The sequence below is a fragment of the Chamaea fasciata genome, unplaced genomic scaffold (assembly GCF_029207755.1).
Source record: "Chamaea fasciata isolate MVZ Bird 193981 ecotype frontalis unplaced genomic scaffold, bChaFas1.0.hap1 SCAF_1, whole genome shotgun sequence".
NCBI classification, from domain to species: Eukaryota; Metazoa; Chordata; class Aves; order Passeriformes; family Sylviidae; genus Chamaea; species Chamaea fasciata.
The window spans coordinates 27,401,102-27,413,738 of record NW_027094086.1 but is presented as its reverse complement, the minus strand read 5'-3'; positions in this window follow the sequence as shown (position 1 = coordinate 27,413,738).

Here is a 12,637-nt window from a genome sequence, read left to right as displayed (position 1 = left end):
TGGCTGCTCCGCATCTGGGACGCTGCAGCCAATGACACCATTCTGGATGGAAGTGAGGCCAGGCAACTGGGATCGTTGTCCCGGGATGTGGTCATTGACCAGGGGATTGGGAAAAGCCAAGAACCTCTCAGCCTCTGGCAGCGACTGCTAACAAGTGTGAAGGATAGATACCTTTGTAAAGAAGACCTCCAAGTGCACCAAGGAAAATGGAACACAATAGAACAAGGTATCCGATGCCTGAAGGAATTGGCTGTGTTGGAAATCATTTTTTCAGAAGATGAGAGATTTCCTAAAAACCCAGATGGTGTCCAGTGCACATCACGGATGTGGTTGAGATTTGCACGGCTTGGACCCGAGATGTACTCACGTTACCTGGCAACACTGCAATGGAGGGAAGGTGAGGACAGGGTAGGTGTCTTGGCTAATAAACTAAGAATTTACGAGGACACTGTCACTGCCCCAGTTCGTACCCATGTCTCATCTGTGGAAACAAGACTGGCTGAGCAAGTCCGGAACTTGATTGAAGAAGGCCATCAGAAACTGAAAAAAGAACTTAAAGAAGAAATTTACCATATCCAGCCAGAGCCAATGAGAGTCTCTGCCATTAGGAGCAGGCGCTCCCCAGCCAGGGAGAGAAGATACACACCCCGAAGTAACCTCTAGTCTTTTCTTCGGGAGCATGGAGAAGACATGAGGAAGTGGGATGAAAAACCCACCTCCTCCTTAGCAGCCCGGGTACGTGAACTGAAAAGAGAAACACCTACCACAAAGAGCCCATCTAGAATCAATGTTGCTCCGGTCTCTCGTGCACAGAACTCCAGACGGTACAGGAATGACGATATGACTGATCCTCTTGAAGGAACCTCAGAAACATATTTACAAGAAGAGAGCAATGTATGCCATGACCAAGAATAGGGGGGCCCTGCCTCTAGCCAGGTAGAGGAAAGGGACAATCAGATCTACTGGACTGTGTGGATCCGATGGCCTAGAACATCTGACCCACAAAGATATACGGCTCTGGTTGATACCGGTGCTCAGTGTACTCTGATGCCATCAAGGTACGTGGGAGCAGAACCCATTTCCATTTCTGAGGTGACAGGAAGATCCCAGGAGCTGACTGTACTGGAAGCTGAAGTAAGTCTAACTGGGAAAGAATGGCAGAAACACCCCATTGTGACTGGTCCAGAGGCCCCATGCATTTTGGGCATAGACTATCTCAGAAATGGGTATTTCAAAGACCCAAGAGGATACCGCTGGGTTTTTGGCATAGCTGCTCTAAAGACAGAAGGCATCAGACAACTGAGTACCTTGCCTGGACTCTCAGACGACCCCTCTGCTGTGGGACTACTGAAAGTTGAAGAACAACAGGTGCCGATCGCCCGAGCAACAGTGCACCGTCGGCAATATCGCACCGACAGAGACTCTGTGGTCCCCATCCATAAGATGATTCGTGAGCTAGAGAGCCAAGGGGTGGTAAGCAAGGCTCGTTCACCCTTTAATAGCCCTATATGGCCCGTGCGTAAGTCCAGTGGAGAATGGAGACTGACAGTAGATTACCGTGGCCTGAATGAAGTCACACCACCACTGAGCGCTGCCGTACCAAACATGTTGGAGCTTCAGTATGAGCTGGAATCCAAGGCAGCAAAATGGTATGCGACCATTGATATTGCAAATGCCTTTTTCTCCATTCCTCTGGCAGCAGAATGCAGGCCTCAGTTTGCCTTCACCTAGAGGGGCGTGCAGTACACCTGGAACCGACTGCCCCAGGGGTGGAAGCACAGTCCCACCATTTGCCATGGACTGATCCAGGCTGCACTGGAAAAGGGTGAGGCTCCAGAACACCTGCAATACATTGACGACATTATCGTGTGGAGAAACACCGCAACAGAAGTCTTTGAGAAAGGAGAAAAGATCATTCAGATTCTCCTGAAGGCCGGCTTCGCCATCAAGAGGAGCAAAGTCAAAGGACCTGCTCGAGAGATCCAGTTCCTGGGAGTGAAGTGGCAAGATGGACGGCGTCAGATTCCCACTGAAGTCATCAATAAGATCACTGCAATGTCTCCACCGACCAACAAGAAGGAAACACAAACTTTCCTAGGTGCCATAGGTTTCTGGAGGATGCACATTCCCGAGTATAGCCAAATTGTGAGCCCTCTCTACCTAGTCACCCGCAAGAAGAACGATTTCCACTGGGGCCCAGAACAGCAGCAAGCTTTCGCCCAGATCAAGCAGGAAATCGCTCATGCGGTAGCCCTTGGCCCAGTCAGGACGGGATCAGAGGTGAAGAATGTGCTTTACTCTGCAGCCGGGAGCCATGGTCTGTCATGAAGCCTTTGGCAGAAGGTGCCGGGTGAGACTCGGGGACGACCACTGGGATTCTGGAGCCGAAGCTACAGAAGATCCGAAGCCAACTACACTCCCACAGAGAAGGAAATCTTAGCCGCCTATGAAGGAGTCCAAGCTGCCTCAGAGGTGATTGGTACTGAAGCACAGCTGCTTCTGGCACCTCGACTACCGGTGCTGGGGTGGATGTTCAAGGGAAAGGTTCCTACCACACATCACGCCACCGACACCACGTAGAGCAAATAGATCGCCCTGATCACGCAGCGCGCCCGTATTAGAAACCTGAATCGCCCTGAAATTCTGGAAATTATAACAAACTAGCCTAAAGGTGAGACCTTTGGATTATCCTCTGAAGAAGAAGAAGAGCAAGTGACACGGGCCGAGGAAGCCCCACCATATAACGAGCTACCAGAGAGTGAGAGACGATATGCCCTTTTCACCGACGGTTCCTGCCGAATTGTAGGTGCTAACCAGAAATAGAAAGCTGCTGTATAGAGCCCCACACGACGAGTTGCACAGGCTACCGAGGGAGAAGGTGGATCGAGTCAAGTCGCAGAGCTTAAAGCTGTCCAGCTGGCTTTAGATATTGCTGAACGAGAGAAGTGGCCAAGGCTCTATCTCTACACTGACTCATGGATGGTAGCTAATGCTCTGTGGGGATGGCTGGACCGCTGGAGAAAAGCCAACTGGCAGCGCAGAGGAAAACCCATCTGGGCTGCTGAGATTTGGCAAAACATCGCCACCCGAGTAGAAAGGCTGACCGTGAAGGTTCGACACGTGGATGCGCATGTACCCAAGAGTCAGGCTAATGAAGAACATCATAACAACGAGCAGGTGGATCGAGCTGCCAAAGTGAAAGTATCTCAAGTTGATCTAGACTGGCAGCACAAAAGAGAATTGTTCCTAGCTCGTTAGGCTCATGATGCCTCTGGTCATCAAGGGAGAGATGCAACATATCGATGGGCTCGTGACCGAGGAGTAGACATTACTATGGACAGCATCTCCCAGGCTATCCATGACTGCGAAACCTGTGCTGCAATCAAACAGGCCAAGCGAGTGAAGCCTCTGTGGTATGGCGGACGATAGTCAAAGTATAGGTATGAAGAAGCCTGGCAAATTGACTACATCACCCTTCCCCAAACCCGCCAAGGCAAGCGCTACGTGCTCACCATGGTGGAAGCAACCACTAGATGGCTGAAGACCTACCCTGTGCCTCATGCTACTGCCCGGAACACCATCTTAGGCCTGGAAAAGCAGGTCCTGTGGAGACATGGCACCCCTGAGAGAATTGAGTCAGACAACAAGACTCATTTCAAGAATGGCCTCATAAGCACTTGGGCCAGAGAACACGGAATCGAATGGATATACCATATCCCATACCATGCACCAGCTGCCGGAAAGGTGGAACGCTGCAATGGACTGCTTAAAACTACCCTTAAGGCACTTAGTAAAGGAACCTTCAAAAATTGAGAACAGAACTTAGCGAAGGCCACCTGGATGGTCAATACCCGAGGGTCCATCAATCGAGCTGGTCCTGCCCAGTCTGAATCCTTGCATACAGTGGATGGAGATAGGGTCCCTGTGGTACACATGAGAGGTATGTTAGAAAAGACTGTTTAGATTAATCCCACCTCGGGCAAGGGCAAACCCATCCGTGGGGTTGTCTTTGCACAAAGACCTGGTTACACTTGGTGAGTGATGCAAAAGGATGGAGACACCCACTGTGTACCACAAGGAGACCTTATTTTAGGTGAGAACTGTGTGTAGGATTTCATTATATATATATATGTGTGTGTGTGTAGTTTAAGGAAGGTATTGATTTGGGATGATGTAGATGGTAATAGAATAAGGGGTGGATAATGTCCTGGGTTGAAGTATATTCTATCACCATCTTCAAGAACTGTTGAAACCAGGTGAGGCAGTGCTCCCTGCCTCCTCCACTCTGGCTTATCTTCTGTTAATGGGCCATCAGCACCTTTGCTACACAGCTCACAGATAACCCCCTCCTGGACTACCTCCTGTTAATGGGCCCATCAGGCCTTATCACATGACTCACCATCCCATTGTGAGATGCTCCGCCCAGAGGGAAGAACCAAGCATTCCAGCCTAGATATAAGCTGAGACTCTGAACACCAGAGGGGCGCTTACCCACTGGATTCCCAGAGGACCCGAGCTACCAGACTTTTCTACAGGATCACTGCTTCAGGAAGACCACCTCATCTGGACTGCTTCCATCACTACGCTCAGGTTGTATTCTGACTCTGTCAGTGGTCTTTTGTATTATTGCATTAATTTTATTTTACTTTCTTTCCTTTTTTTCTTTTTTTCCTATTAAATTGTATCTCTGACTTGGAGCCTCTCATTTGTTTTGCCTTCAAACTACTACAATCCATTACTTGAATTTGTATCTTCACATCGCAGAATGTAGGGTTCCTGATATACCTCTTCAAGTGACTGATCTCTGCACTTGGCAGTATTTACTGTGACCAAGCTGTTGAACAAAAGACACGCACTAAAATTTGTTGCCTGGATGGACTTCATGAATGTGGGTGCACATATTTCCATGTCAGCAAGGGAACTCAAGGAGTAGATGAATTTCATTTATGCAAGCATGGGGAAAATTTTGTGACCAGTAAATAAGCACCACAGCAGTGCCTGGTTGTAACTAGACAGAAGAAGACAAGCTGTTGAACATCTCCTTGCTCCAGCTTCTGATTCACCGTGTGGTCTCTCTGATGCACAAAAATGTCAAGCTTCCCTAGTTGGAACTGGTGAAGTGAATATGTGAGAACATTCACATAATCTTAAACTAGGATGTGGAGTTTTGCCAAACAGCCCAGATGGAGAGGGCACAAGGCAGTATTACCTGCAGAAACTTTCCCATCTGTGCCTTGTCACAGGGAATCTCTGTATAATCCATCTATCCTCTTAGCAGTTGCTGAAATTTATGATCTAGTTGTAATTTTTCCATTACTGCATGGACACTTAATTAAAGCATGCAAATTACTTATTTACACTTACTTCACTTGGAAAACACCTCTGGTTGCAGCTGGGGAGGGAAATGACAGAGTCTTCACCACAAGGCTTAAACCCATCTCCACATACATGATTATACTGGCCACAGCCCAGAAATCCCTCTTGTTTTCAAATCCCTCTTACGTTTCTAAAATAATCTGTGAATCAGTGTTATACACCAAGCATCAGGTCTTGCTGTGGATGTGCTTCCTCCTTGTGCTTCTTTTGTATGTACTTGGTAAGATCTACAGAGAATATGCCAGCCTGTCTTGATGGCTGGCTTACTGCTTGACTTATCCCAGGGTTGTCTCTAGCAGCAGGGTCTGATCCAGAGTTTGGCTCATGGATGAAGGATTTCCACCTTTCTCCTGGTGATGCCTTCTTGCTTACCCACGTCTGGTCCAGAACAGACTGCTTCTCTTTGTGTGGGAGGTGGTCACTGCAGGCTGCAAACTGAACTGACATAGCCTATGTGGATCTGTTGGATTTTTTTGTCCTAGCAGGCGGACAGAGTTGCAAAACTTCCTGGAGTTCTTTAGAAGTTCCCTGTGCTAGGCAGCTGTCTGGTTGACCCATCTCATAACCAGACAGACTTTTGCAGATGCAATCTTTCTACAGAAATGCATGCTTCTGGACTATCCTGTACCGCCATCTCAGCTCTCACCAATGGCACAAAGCTGTTATCCCTAAGATGGTTCCTCACCCATCTAGTAATGCGCCTCTTGGGCACACTGCAGGTGTTCCACCTAAACTGCTGCAGTCACTGCAGTAAACCTCTTGGCTTCACAATTAAACATGGGTAATGTGCGTGTGTGTGCGCACGTGTGTGTGTGTGTGTGTGCTTGCAGAAGCAAGTATTTTCCAGAGCTTTGAAAGGAATTGAAAGGTAGCAGGCAAAACAATGCAGTTGACAGAAATGCCTGGGTGGCATTCAGAAAGTATCCAAATGAGCTCACAATTATGTGTTGTAGCTGCACTGCATTACAAAGTGGGTAGATGGGAACACATGCTGAAATAGGCCAAGTGTTTTACCCACATTCCAGCCAAGAGTGCCAACACATTTTTAACATTCACCTAGATAGGTTTACTTGGGCTTTTATTTCTAGCTTATCCATGTATAAAAACTTTTACCTACAAACGTGGCAGAAATACCAATACTAACTAACTAACTATGCTCTTTTTTTCCTTGTTTCAGTACAGATTTTTGTCAATGTGGACTCTTGAATAATGTAAATGGTGGAGCAGAGTGTGACATAGCAGCTCTTTGATTTTGTAGATGAGTAGCAAGAAAACCACACTAAATCCTGGCAGAAAGATATTTTATAGAGCTATCTACTTCTAGTCTGTAAGTATCAGTTCCTTGATACTAGAAACTGTGGGGGGAAAATGGGGATTGTGACATAATAACAAAGTAATTCAACCCAGTATGCTGTTTTTCTTATTTTGGCAGACAAAGATCACGCTGTTGATAGGTTTCCATTCATGCCTACCATGTTTTCCATTGCCTGGCACAAATTTCAGTGAAGTGAAAGGCATATGACAAACTATCTTCTTGGCTGTAACATGCCACACCAACTATGGCATGCCCAATGAAAAACACTGTGTGAATCTCTTTTGCACAGTGCCAGGCACGCTATGTGCAACCTGCTGCAAAACAATATGGTGCTTTCTTCTTTTTTTGCTTTTTTTATTTTCCACACATTTGTTATTAAAACAGAAGGTAGATTGTATTAATATTTGCACAAGGCACAAAACAGTAATTCCAAAACACTTCTGTAATTCGGTGCAATTGCTCTGCAGTCTGGCACTGCGCTGAAACACAGTTAATGCAGGTATATCTTAGCCTGCTCTACTGACTGAACAAATCTAGACAGCCCTGCTTCTCCTTGCCTGTGGTGCTCCGGCACACCATCTTGCTGGCCCGCCATTGCACTTGCAATACTTATTCAACTTCCTTCCAGAAAAAGAATGGATACTCTGGTGGACCAAATCTTGTTCATCATATCTGAATAAAGTTAATCTAAATTGTCATTATCTGTTTGACTTGTCTCTTTTTGATCATAGGTGTACAGATTTCAAGGATGGGGACTCTGTGTATGCTGGAGCATTTTACCATTGCATCAGTACTTGTACAGGACATATTTATTGACCTTGCCATCTAGTCTTGTAACTTCTCCACTCACAGACATTGTAATCTGCCTTCATTTTCTCCTCTTTGTTTTATGGATTCCTAGCACCCAGCCTATCTTCTGTCATGCAAATAAATCTTGTACCACAAATATTTTTTTCACTTTCTTTCTTCACTGTTTTTCCTTACCACTTGCCCCCTCCTCTCTTTTCTGCCTGCCCCAAGGATTTATACCAGTCTCAGTAACACATTTACCACGCTTAGTTCCCACTCTTACACAAGAAGGGCTTCATATCCCTCTTCTTCCCTTTATTTCCTTCTTCTGCCTCATCACTTGGCCAATAAATCACTCAGTGATTTATCAGTAAGTATGCCTAATTGAGAAGATGAATAGGGAAGACATTCAGTTTATAGCTGGGCAGAACAATATTAACTGGTGTGACCAGCTGGCTGTTTATTTGATCTGCAGAAAACTGTAGAGTTATTTAGGCTACTGGAGTGCTATGGTGCTGCCCATTCCACTGTTATCACATTACTTCCAAGCAAAGAGAAATGTCATCAACATGATGTCATAACATTCACCCAACTGGCTTATGTGATGCTGACCCCAACACTTTTTTGAAATATGCTGTAGTTCTGAGGTTGGATCTTTCTAGGTTAGTTTTAGGCAAGCTTTTATATATATATATATATCATACTAAAATGCCTCCCATTTGTCACCACATTTCCCTCATATCTTTATTCTATTGCTTATGCATATTTTTTAGGCTGAATAGCATGCCTACTGTAGCACTGCAACTGACCACCAGTTCAGTAAGAACTAACAACACTGGGATTTTATTCCAATTGGTTGATTTTCACAGATAGATGCAAGACTAAAATGTCACTTTCTGAGTACATCCTTTTGAAAAGCAGTGTTTCATTCACTTTCCTAAAAGATCATGTCATTGCTAACAGCAATATTCCACTGTGTTGACTCATACTAATGAAATGACAAATATCTGCTTAGTATTTTTTTAAGCCAATCGCTCTTCTGGCTGTGATGAGCTGATTTTCAAGTTGTGTGTTTATATTCAAAAAAGGTCAAACAACTGAACTATTTCTGCATTTTCCTTTCTTCAAATAAAACTATAGATAACTTTGCCTGCTTCCTTTAGAAGCAGCTGATAACCATTCTTGTCCAGTGGGACTTCATTCCTTTCTCCTGGTGATACCTTAAGTATGACTTTTTTGCTCTCTCCTGGTGATCCACAAAATATTTAGGGGACTTTCAAATTTTCTCTACTTAAGCTGTTATGTATATTCATCACAAAACTTAACATTTAAGAGGTCTGGATGCAACCTCTGAAGATAGTGCGAAATACCTGCTGTACCCTCTTTACTTGCAATTTGGGAACCACAGATAGGTTGCAGAATTTTCCCACAGATCTCTTCTCTGCTCCTTCTAGTCTGTGCTCCATTTTGTAAACACTATATTAAAAGTTTGTTTTAATAAAATAACTCTAGAGAAGCAAGCATGGCCTTAGTAAGCAAAGCCTTTTGGCAAAGGCTCAGCCCTGAGATCAGTGCTTTTCCATCGCCTTGTTCTCCCTTCTACAAACAATGTAGGATAAGGAGGAACAGGCAAAGAAAAAAAATAAAAAATACTATCTGGGAGAGAATACTTGAATTAATGACAGAGTTTGTATCAGTGTTTTTATGAATAAGCTAAAACTGGAGTTGGGGTATGCTATATAAGTGGCAGCACGTGATGAAAAATAGGTCTGATCTTGCAATTGCTATTGATATGACTGGTAATGGAAAAAGCAATTTTTTTCTGTTTTAATAGTGGACTTTCTCAATCACTGTATTTCTTTCTTCACTTAGTTCTAAATAAAAACAATAACAACAACAACAACCAAAAATAAAAAACATGGAAGGAACAAGATTCTTTGGATGAGCATCCTGTAATAACCTAATGCTGCAGGAGCTGATTCTTTTAAGACCTCATAAACTACAAAAGTGCCACAGAACTTTCTTAAACTTTACTCTTTTGTTGTGCAAGGTGGCTGGTATTCATTAACTTCTATGGTTACACATTAAAAGCCTTTTCACTGACTCTATAACTTGACCCTCTGTGTGGTTGGCTTGTGTCAGAGCTTTGTCTCTTTTTTTCTCATTTTCTCAGCAAAATGATAGTATGTGGAATTTTTGTAGATAGAGATGAAAGCATCATAGTTGCTGAGATTTCTGGGAGATACAGAGATAACCTGAAAGAATAAATTTATATTTATAATCAAAGCAAAATATATACATTCTGATCTGATGAGTTTTGGAATTACACGTCTAAATCCAGGAATGATGACACAATTACACAACAGAGAAATACAGTCATTCTTAGATTAAGGAAAGTGTCAATCTAATTTGAATGAACAGCCCTTTATTAAAGCATATTTGTCTATGCCTTGTATCTAAATTCAGAATAACCTTCAAACATTTCTCCATCCCCACTGACAAATCCCTAGTTTTAAAGGTGATTAGCATTATGTGGAAAAATATCTATCTAAAGTGTAAAGTCCAAGCATATGTCTGAGAAGTAAATATAACTGCCCAGCCTAAGTCTCCTGGCCAACTATGTGCCTTTGCCTCTTTGAACAGGAATTATCCTTGTACTCAGTCAAATGAGACTATATGCTCTTGTGTTAATGATCTTTTGTCTTATGCATCCGAAAGGAGGAGTGAATAATCATGAAGGATGGAAACAATATAGAGAGGTGATAGTCTGCTAATCAGTCAAGGATCTTGCACTAATTCCTGGTCCCTTGAGCAAAGCCTAAATAAAGTCATTTGGGAGGAATCGCTATGTCAGGATTGCTAGAAATAGCAACCTCCTCCACTCTCTGGAAGTGAGTTATGAAACATGAGCAAACACAACCTCTTCATCTATTTCTGGAAGTAATTTTCGTATCTTTGTCCCCAGCACCATCAGTAGTATCAAGGCTTTGGCTGATGGATCCTCACAATTGCAGATCTACCCGCCCACCATGTTGCTCAGAGTTTTAGTTTGCTGACACAAGAGAAGCTTTTGTGAGCACTTCTCCATGACATGTAAGGGAAGGGGATTCAAGCTGCATTTTCTGTCCTAGGACTTTGCCTCTCACTAGCTATACTGCAGAACTATTTAAGTTCTGATATATTTCAGCCCTTTCAGAAAGGTGGGTAAGGTGCAGAATTCGGACCATAATCTTGAAGTGCTGAGGTTCATCTTACATCAAAACCATTTCATGGAATATTTAAAGGCATTTGAACCATAAATGTCTTCTGATAAAGACATGCTACAGTGAACGTGGTCAGAGGAAGAGCAAGAGCTGGGACATTTTTAGACTGGAAAGTGGGACTGCTGTTGAAGTTTATAAGGATTGTGAGTTTCTCTTTGAGACCTTCCTTATGCGTGTTTGGATATTAAGACTAAGAATTTTATCACATCACTTACTACTGAAGATTGAGAATAAATGGTTTTTATAAACTTTAGAAAATTATCCTGGTAAACTTAATCACCTGTTTAACACTGGACTAGTCCTTTCCATTTCTTACTTACATTTAAAATTCAATGCAAATTAATATAAACTATACCTAAGTGAACAGGAGTGACCAAATTGTAGGATTTTCATAGCAGACATGCAGACTTTGCTTTTATGAAGTGATGACATCATTCTTACTCAGTGTCAGAGCACATATGAGCAGATTGATTCACACTTAAATGGAGACTCACATTTCAGGAAAAATACTATCTAGGTAATGCTTGCAGCAACACCATAAAGGCTAACTAACTAGAAACTTCACAGGAATCTATGTATTGAATTTATGTGTTTATTTTTTCATGGACAGATGTTGTCTGGTGAATTTTAATCTCACTTCCTGAATGCTTTTCATTTCTCAACTCAATGATTATCCTTTAAAACACTTTAAAATTAGGGACCAAGCCTGTCTTACATTTTGTTGATACATCTGACTCTAACATTATCTAAAGCAGCAGCAGATTTATTAGTTACAACCCAGAGAGGGGACCCACCAAATTGTGACCTGTGGTCTGCCTTGAAATAACTTTCTGTATTTCATCAAGACATAAGAACAACAAACTTGTTAGAAGTCAAGGTTCTAGGGATTTTTGTGCATGGGGTGAATTATCAAGAATCCTGGAATTCTATTTCTATCTCCCTCATTATTCTGCCTTGTAACCATGAACTAGTCCCAGTGTTCCCAGTGTTCAGAACTACCTAGCTGCTTCCCTTCTCTTTTCAGACCACCTCTGCTTGAGACCAAATTCATTCTTGACCATTGTCTTCTATGCCACCTGTGAATTTTCTTAAAACACTTCCCTTGTACAGGCCATGTTCAATAATGAAGAGCCCAGCAAAGACTTTTAAAGGTTTTCTTTTTACTGGCAGAGAAGAAGAGTGTTTTAAAGGGATTCTACAGAGATCTTTTCTGAGAACTGAGTGAGTATTTAATCTGCAGTGAGGTGTTGATGGGCACAGGATACTCAAGCTTGGGTAAAGGAGTGAAATTCAGAGGGAAGGGGTAAGAACACTGTTTTGAGGAAGGAAGAGGATCAAAGTAGAAGCCAGAAAGCCTCCTGTCTCACTTGGTTCTCCTGATGACCCTCAAAGTCCTAGAGAAAAAGAGCTCAGTGAAGGCAGATATACAAAAGTCATTTCTTTTTCCTCAGAAATAACATATTTATTTGATTTAAAGGTCTGAATTAAAGTGTCTAATGTTAAAATGTTTTCTTAGACTGCTTTTTCTTTCTTTCCACAGTCATTTTTAGGTTATCTAAATGTCAAGGAGTTCAGAACAAGCACTGACTCTGAAAAATTGCTGTGCCTGAGAGCTCAGGACAGAAATTCCAGTATCTAAAAATTTCTGAGTCTTCCTAGCCAGGCCATAGAGTACAACCTTAAATCTGTCCATTAAGGTCAGTTTAAAAGACACAGTACTTTTAAGTCACCTGCTCTCAATCTGGAGATTTGTCTCTAGGTCACGGCAGTGAGAAGATGCTCAGAAATGGAAGTGAAAACTGAGGAAGAGATGGGAAATAGTATGTGCTCCTTCAGACATAAATACAAAGCTCCTGTGTATCTTGTTCATGTCTCCACTTTTTAATATTTCAAA